We start from the raw sequence: 7,639 nt of genomic DNA, 5'->3' as shown, positions 1-7,639 counted from the left end.
GGCTTTAGGAGCTTTCCCTAAGGCCCTGAAGTCCTGAGAATAAAATAGAGTTCCTTCTCTGAAGCTAGAAAGGTGCTTGGGAGAGCTGGTAGTGGTCTGGGGCCAGGACCTTGGGGGTTGGGTTGCTTCAGATCCTGAGATCCCAACTCTTCCTACCACATGAGGCTATGGTTATCAGTCCCGAGTCCAGTGTGGGCTTGCTCAGTAATGTTTTTGAGATGTCCAGTGTTCCTCTTGTGCAACATTCTTTTATTAGGTCCTTCCTGTGTTTTTCCCATTCGTGATAGTTTGTGTTGACATCATACAAGTCTCCTATTTCATTCCATTTTTTTCCCCTGTAAGAGGTATACAAGATGATATTCTTCAGAAGCCTATTTGGCATGAGTCAGAGGTTGTCCAAGACATCCCCATCCCAGCTTTGATACTTTCTACCTTCTACTTTTCCTGTCTTATCTTCTGTCTTCTCTTATCTCCATCTCAGGATCCTGTCTCTGAAGTTCCTGTTGCTTCAGGGCACTGGTGTTCTTAAGAAATGACTTTGGTTATATCTTTTTTGTGTAAATCACCCATCTGTGGGGCTTGCAGTCTTCAGTCCATATTTACATTGTTTAAAACATAACCCAGGGCTAGAACCTAAGAGAGACTTAAGAGAGACAGCATATGTGGAATGTAAAATCTGTTCTTGGCTGTCTCTTCTTTGAGCATTAGCCAGAGCTGAATGCATAATGTCATTATAAAGATTTTTCTTAATTAATCTTGTAATCATTTGTGGAGTGATTTCTCCTGGGGAAGGTATATTAATTCTAGGATAGCTGCATCTACTTCCCTGTTATAGACGTATTCCTAAGACAAGCTATGTTGACTCAGGTACCTTTGATCCAGGTCTCATGCTCCCCAGGCAATGACCTTACTTTCCTGTTGATGAAATTTCCTAAATTATTGAGGTAAAGAACTATACTACAGCAGTGTTTTAAAATTGGTGGTGTACAATTTGGGTTGATTGGCTGAAATGAGTGAGTATTGAATTTCCATTTAAGGAACGTATATAGATATGAGGACTGGCACAGTTAGGTCAGCTCAGAAATTTGAAACACATGTTATTGGCTCTGTGTCAGGTTAGAGATCTCAGCAGCTAACATTGTACATAGGGTCAAGGTCAAACACTATCATATTAACGCCATTCCCACTACCGGGGTAGGGCCAGCTCTTTTTAAAGTCGTTATACACATGTGCTCTTTCAATTATATTTATCTCTTCAAAAAGTCAGTTGTTGGTATTACTTTTAAATTTCATTTCCTTTATGCATTGCTGTTCTGATCTCCTTTTTATTCTCCAATGTTTTCCATTCATTAAGAATTTCATTCCTTTTTCTAAAAATGTTTTGTATTTGTGTGTGTTTAGAGCAACATCTCCTATAGCTTTTCCTTATGCTTTGTGGAACGTTAAGACTTGCTATGAACACCTAATCTGCCTGTGCTGCCCTGTGCTGGGAAGACTGTCCTGCTGCTCCTTTCAGGCAGGGCTCTGACTGGTCAGTGAGAAGAGATGGAGACCAGTGAATGAGTGTCCTCCAACCTCTCTGGATTGGGGTGAGAGGTTTACAGATAAAGAGGGACCTGTGTAAGCATTGAGTTCTCTGACCAACTTTGAATCTGGTGTGATCACACACAGAAAAGGAGGGGGAAGAAGGAAGGTGAGGGCCTTTGTGCCTTGACAGTAGTTGACAAGAGCCATCAGTAGTCAGGTAATCAATTTTAGACAATCAGTAAAAGTCCAAACTGTCCATTTAGGAGGTTCCCAGAGCTGGGCAATCATGAATCTGGATGAAGAACTGAACTTATATCTAGAAACCAAATTTCTGTATTTACTCTGATTGAAGCAACACAAGATCTAGACAAACTGGTGTGGCTGTGCCTAACATTAATATTATTTGTTCTGTCTGAAAGTACACAGTATGAGCAATACTTAAAGGCTCTAGAACATACGTTTAGTCCCTGAAATATGTTAGACCATAAAGTATGTTTCAACCTCCAAACACAACCTTTGGGAGTATAATTAAATCATTTCATCCTTTTTCTTTCTCCCTACTATTAAGTCTGAAACCCAGGAACAAATGGCTGAAGATCCTATTTAGCAAATCAAAGCAAACCTTCAGGTTCTCTCAGCACACCTCAGTCCATAGCTGATACAGGTCAAGGTTTGCATACCTTGTCCTGTAGCCCAGGGCTAGGGCTGCCCTTCTCCCAGCTGTCATTCCTCATGTAATCCAACCATGTTGGTTACCAGCTCTTTTCCATCTACCATTTACCATCCTGATCTCTGGGTCTGGCTCTTGCTTCTTCCCTCCTTCCTCTCTCCACATGTGTCCCCTCTGGACTCTCCCAGATGTTCCTGGTTCTGGCTTTCCTAAGCAGTCATGTCCTTTCTTATTTATTTATTCTCATTCCCTTTCCAGTAACTGTTTCTTGCTTTAAAATTTATGATCATGTTTTGCTTTAGTTGTTGTTACTGTTTGAATTTGATTGAAGTTTGGCTGTATGTCTTCCCAACTATGACTGCAGTGGACATTATATGTGTAATGGAATATGCAAACAAAGAACTCTAGTGTCTTGGAAGAGGAAAATAAGTGCTTTGGGTGTCTAGAAAAATCTATTAAATGCAATCTTCCCAGATTAGTGTTCTGTCTGCACCTAAGGTAGAAGGGCAGAGCTGGGAAGGCTTCAGCTGTCTAAGTCATTTGCTCTCTGATCCCTCAATAGAGGAGCTGCTACTGTCCTGAGGCCCAGCTGGGTAGGCCTAGCAATCAGGATCACCAGTGGAAGGTAGCTTGCAGGTTCTTTCCAGGATTCTCCTCAGATACATCTGTAGCAAGCTGTGAGGAAGACCATAAGCTGTGTCATGGTTATTGTGGGGGCCACTGTCCCCAGGCCACGAGAAGCATGCCTGCTGAGCTCTCAGTCTGATCTGTTGTGCTCAGACTGTGCTTCTGTTGGTCAATGTGGTGATCTGAGCAGAGGCCCTTGGCCTGTGCCCCTCCCTGAGTGAGGATGTCCTGGGAGGGGGAGGCTTAAGAGCACTGGCAGTGTAAAGCTGTGATGCTTATAATATCACTGTCCAGTGTGTACACCAAGGCAGGAGTTTGCTGTACATACAGTGGGAGACAGACTGGGAAACTGGAGGTCTGGCTTCTGTAAGGACTGACCCTTGCATTCCACATTCACTTTTGTGTGACAAGTTTTATAAGTAGTTTAGAAATTGATAGGAAGGAGGTGATAGGGATGATCCTTCATCAATATTTGATTAGAACCAGCCACAATGGCATGATTTAGAGAAATTCAATTCCAGGGTACAAAAGGAGTTTCTAAGTTGCAGAATTTCTCAGGTGTGCATGGTGATGGGTAGGTGGATAAGACATATTGCACATCTTGTGACATCATCCATGTGGCATGTAGCAAACATTAAGTTATTTTTCAACATTGTTTTGTGTGGGCTTCAGTATGGCTGGGTCTGCATGAAGCTACAAGGGGACATGAGGGGCTGCAGAGTCATAGCCCAACTTTCTGATCACCTCCATTAACAGAGAAAGCTGTAGAGCATGGAGCCTTTGGAAGACAGATCAATAGTAACTGAAAGGTCAAAATATAACAGTTTAGGGAACACTTTGAGTTATGTTTATAGGACTCATGACATCTATGTTATTTTATTTGTATACCCATACAATCACAGGTAACATATGACATCTGGGTTATTTTATTTGTATAGACATACAATCACAGGTAACGTAGGTTAAGTTCAAATTATTGCTGAGGCAGTTTCCTTAGGTATTTTGGTGAAAACACTGTGCCAATGTATGCATTATTTATAACCCTATTTCGAATTCTGAGTTTTCTCATGATGTAGCTTTGGAATCAACGTTCATGTTGTTATGAATTTTAAATGGAACTCTCTCTGTCCTGTGTATTCATTGAGATTCTGGCTTCCATCTCTATTCTGTGGGTGAACCTTGCCTCTGTAGTTCCTCTGTGCAGTCCAAAAGCTTCCTTGCTAGGATTCCCCAAGTTTATGCTTTCTTTATTATTTCTATTTCCATTTTTAGATTCTGAACAGTTATGTTTTCTTCAATTGTTTGCCTGATTTTTCTTCCCTTTATATATGGAATTGGTTTTTTTTTTTTCCCCCAGTTGTTTAATTGTGCTTTCTGTGATTTTTGAAAGAGATTTATCCATTTCTCTTTAAGGACTTCTATTGTCTTCACATAGTTAGTTTTAAGGTCTTCTTCTTGTGCTTTCACCTGTGCTGGAATATGCAGGACTTGCTGTGTGAGGACAGTTTTGTTCCTTTGGTGACATATTTTCCTGGCTGTTACTGATTATGTTCCTAAGCTGGTGTCTAGGCATCTAGGTTTGGTGTAATTTTAGGTCTAAGTGCTGGTTTCTGGGTTTTCTCTTCTCTTATGTTTTTGGTTGTGAGCCTATCCTTTAATGGCTAAGCCATCTCTTCAGCCTGTGGGTGTGTCTTCCTAGGGTGGGCATTTTGTTCTTGAGTTTCTGTTTGCTCTCTGAATTTTCAGGGAGTTTGTTGGCTGAGTGTTGCCTTATTTACTGATCTTTTTTTGGGGTGTGTTCAAGGGCCAGTGCTTGCTAATTCTGGAGGTTGGGGGAAGAGGAATCAAGGAAAAGATGACCTTAGGAACCCATAGGACACTTGACAGAAGCGAGGTGAGGCTGTTTCTAATGTGCTAGTCTAGTACTTCTGGAAACAGAAAACTGCATGTAGGGTACTAGGTCATGTGTTAGTTCTGTGGACAGCCTGCCTGGTTTTCTGGCAAGAGCAGAATGTGGTTGAGAAGGGGTGTGTGCCCAGATTGGGACTGGGACATAGTTGAGGTGGGAAAAAAAAGGGTAGTCGTGGATGGTCTGTGGTCTTTACAGGAAGCATGAGTACAGGGAGAGGAAACTTCCCCCTGAGAATTGTGTTCTAGTGCTATGGGCAACTGTAAGAATTGGGTCTAGGGTAAGAGATACTAGGGTAGGTCTTTGTACAGACTACCTAGTCTTCTGACAGGGATGACCTGTGGTTGAGCAGGGGATGTCTGCCCATAGCTGCAGTATCAGATACAGAAATGGGGCATGAAGAGAAGGGAAGATGGGAATGGTCTGTTGTATCTACAGGAGGCTTTGTTAGAGGAGAAGAAGCTGCACTAGGGGCAACACTGAGTAACAGAAAGTTGAGAAGGTCTGGTGGCATCCTACCTGGTCCACCAACCAACATCTTAATACTGAGGCACCAGGTTCCCAGGGATCATTTGTTTATTTCTATATTTACTTAGGGCTTTCATGTTACTCATCTTTGAAATTCTGTTTGCTTATTGGATAAAAAGTGCTGTGTGGGCTGGGCAGGTCAGTGAGTAGCTATTCTTTTTAGGGTTGACCTGAGTTCATAGTCAAACACCCAAACCCAAGTTTGGAGGCTCCTGCTCCTGCAGATTAGGGTATCTGACACCCCTTTCCCTGGTGTGTCATTCATGTGTAGATTCATGAAAGACATTCAGTCTCACTTACAAACACACATTAAAGTGGGAATAGAGTATGCTTTCAAATGTGCTTATGACTTATAAAGCAGTTACTACCAAAAAAGCTGTTTAGGGGTGTAGTACAAAATATGCCCTGTTTTTGAAAAATCTTTCTTGAATTTGGTTTTTAAAAGTTTGCATTTCCTCCCACTGGTGCATATTTGTATGCAGTCATTAGTCAAAATGATGTACTGTAATCTAAAAGAAGCATCAAGAAAAATTGTTTATTACCTGAGTAGCAGTTAGAACAAAAAATGATTGATTTTGATTCTGGACAGAACCTGGGAATGTTTTCTTTTTGAGGAATGTGGAAGACGTAAGGGCTGAGATGGCAAAGGCATAGAAAGCTGTACACAGATCTTCATCTGCTGATCTTGTAGGACCTGATAGATCACACTGTTTAGATTAATACAGGCAGAGGAAGCTGAGGTCAGAGGGCTTCAGGGGAAATAGATGCCATGAAAAATTTCAGCTAGAGGTCATGTGTAATCTTTTGGCCACAAATGTTTCTTATTGTGCCCATGACCTCTGAAATTGAGTAAACAGAGTCAAAAGATAACAGGCTTATTCTTAGTTGGAATATTGAGTCTGTTGGATGGTAACACATTCAGGGCTTCAGTGAGAAAAAAAAAAAAACCAACAAGTTGGGTAGAAAGAAACACAAGCCTGTGGTTTGAAGAGAAAAACAGCAGTAGGTAATTTCAGATGGCAGTCAGTGCTAAGATGGAGGCAGGAATTTTCAAGGACATTATCACCATTAAAGAGAAAGACCTTTCTCTGGATTGGAAGCCTAAGAAAGTGTCCTAAGAATAAGATTCCCTTCTGCTAAGCAAGCGATCAGTTAATGGAAGGAATAGGTAAAGTGATACCTAGTCCCAGGAAGGAACTTCATATAAAACCTACTGCAACTATGGTCCACATGTGGCAGGGTCCATCCCAATTTAGAAGCCAATCTTCACAGGCTCACCCATATTGTGCTGGTTCTGGAAACAAGGAATATGCAAAATTATGGTCATGGATTCTTCAGTTCTGGTTTCAGTTCAACACTATTTCAGCCATCTGTATTTGGCAGAGTCAGAGCCCTAGTAAGGATTCTGTGAGAGTTCAGTGCATGAAGCTATGAGGATGGCACCTGAGTTGCATTTTGAGACCACAAGATGTTGAGATACCTATGGTATGAGAACCTGCCATGGAGAAAAGTGGGAGTGGAAGTACCAAATCTGAGAGATGTTTGAGAAGTTGCAGGGACAGAGCCATGTAAGCACTTTGAAACCGAGCCCCATGTGTCTGAGACAGCTATAGGGTTGCCTGTGTGTCCTCTTGGATTCTCTTGCTTTGTTCCAATGTACACATTTCTCACTATTGGAATAGGAATGGGTATTCTGTGCTATTGTATACTGAAAAAAATCACAAAATGTTATCTGATATCACAATATATGGCAGTCAAGAGATTGCTTAGAGTGTCAAAGCAGTCTTTGAACTTTTGAACAGTCTAGGGACTGTTGCAGGCTATTAGGATCATTGAATTTAGACTACATATATTTTCATGAAAGGATGACCGTGAGCCTATAGTGACCAGAGTCACAGTGTAGTTGATTGAATCCTAAAAGCTTCTACATAGGATGATGACTTTGAACACTCGTCTCTCCTTTGTGGCTTTTTTGGGGAGCTTATGGATGGCTTCAATTACAAAATAGGGATGGGATTTGAGTATCTATGCACTCATAGCATTTCCTTTTCTTTGTGTCTACTCTGTTGTGGTTGAAACAGATCCGTCAGCTTCCTTCTTCTGCTGTCATGTTCTCACCGTTAAAGACTCTATCCGTAAGTCACAAAAGATACACTAGAAGTGATTGTTACTCAATGCTAAGCTACTTTGCTAGAATATTTTTGTATTTTTAATAGAAAAAAATATCTCTGTGTAGCCTTGACTGTCCTGAAAGTAGGAATGTATGAATTTAGTAATCCTTATAATTCTGACTCTATAATCCTGGGAATAGATGTGGCCACAATAGCTGATGGGCCTGGAAAATGATTTTTTTTTTTTTTTTTTTTTTTTTTTTTTTT

At 41.1% G+C, this 7,639-nt stretch overlaps 1 protein-coding gene across 2 annotated transcripts in view; it reads left to right on the top strand.

Annotated features, from left to right (window-relative positions):
- The window catches only part of LOC116091125 (zinc finger protein 431-like), a 16,444-nt gene that overhangs the window by 1,082 nt on the left and 7,723 nt on the right, over positions 1 to 7,639 (top strand). Inside the window, exon 1 of one of the 2 annotated variants that reach the window (XM_031372194.1) lies at positions 7,371 to 7,396. The exons of the other annotated variant lie outside the window; for it this stretch is intronic. The gene's annotated coding sequence lies outside the window, so the exon portion shown is untranslated. Of the gene's footprint in view, positions 1 to 7,370; positions 7,397 to 7,639 lie in introns of those variants that run through there. 2 annotated transcript variants of the gene reach the window in all.

The sequence above is a fragment of the Mastomys coucha genome, unplaced genomic scaffold (genome assembly GCF_008632895.1).
Source record: "Mastomys coucha isolate ucsf_1 unplaced genomic scaffold, UCSF_Mcou_1 pScaffold15, whole genome shotgun sequence".
In the NCBI taxonomy this organism is placed as follows: domain Eukaryota; kingdom Metazoa; phylum Chordata; class Mammalia; order Rodentia; family Muridae; genus Mastomys; species Mastomys coucha.
This window is presented reverse-complemented; position numbering and strand designations above follow the sequence as displayed.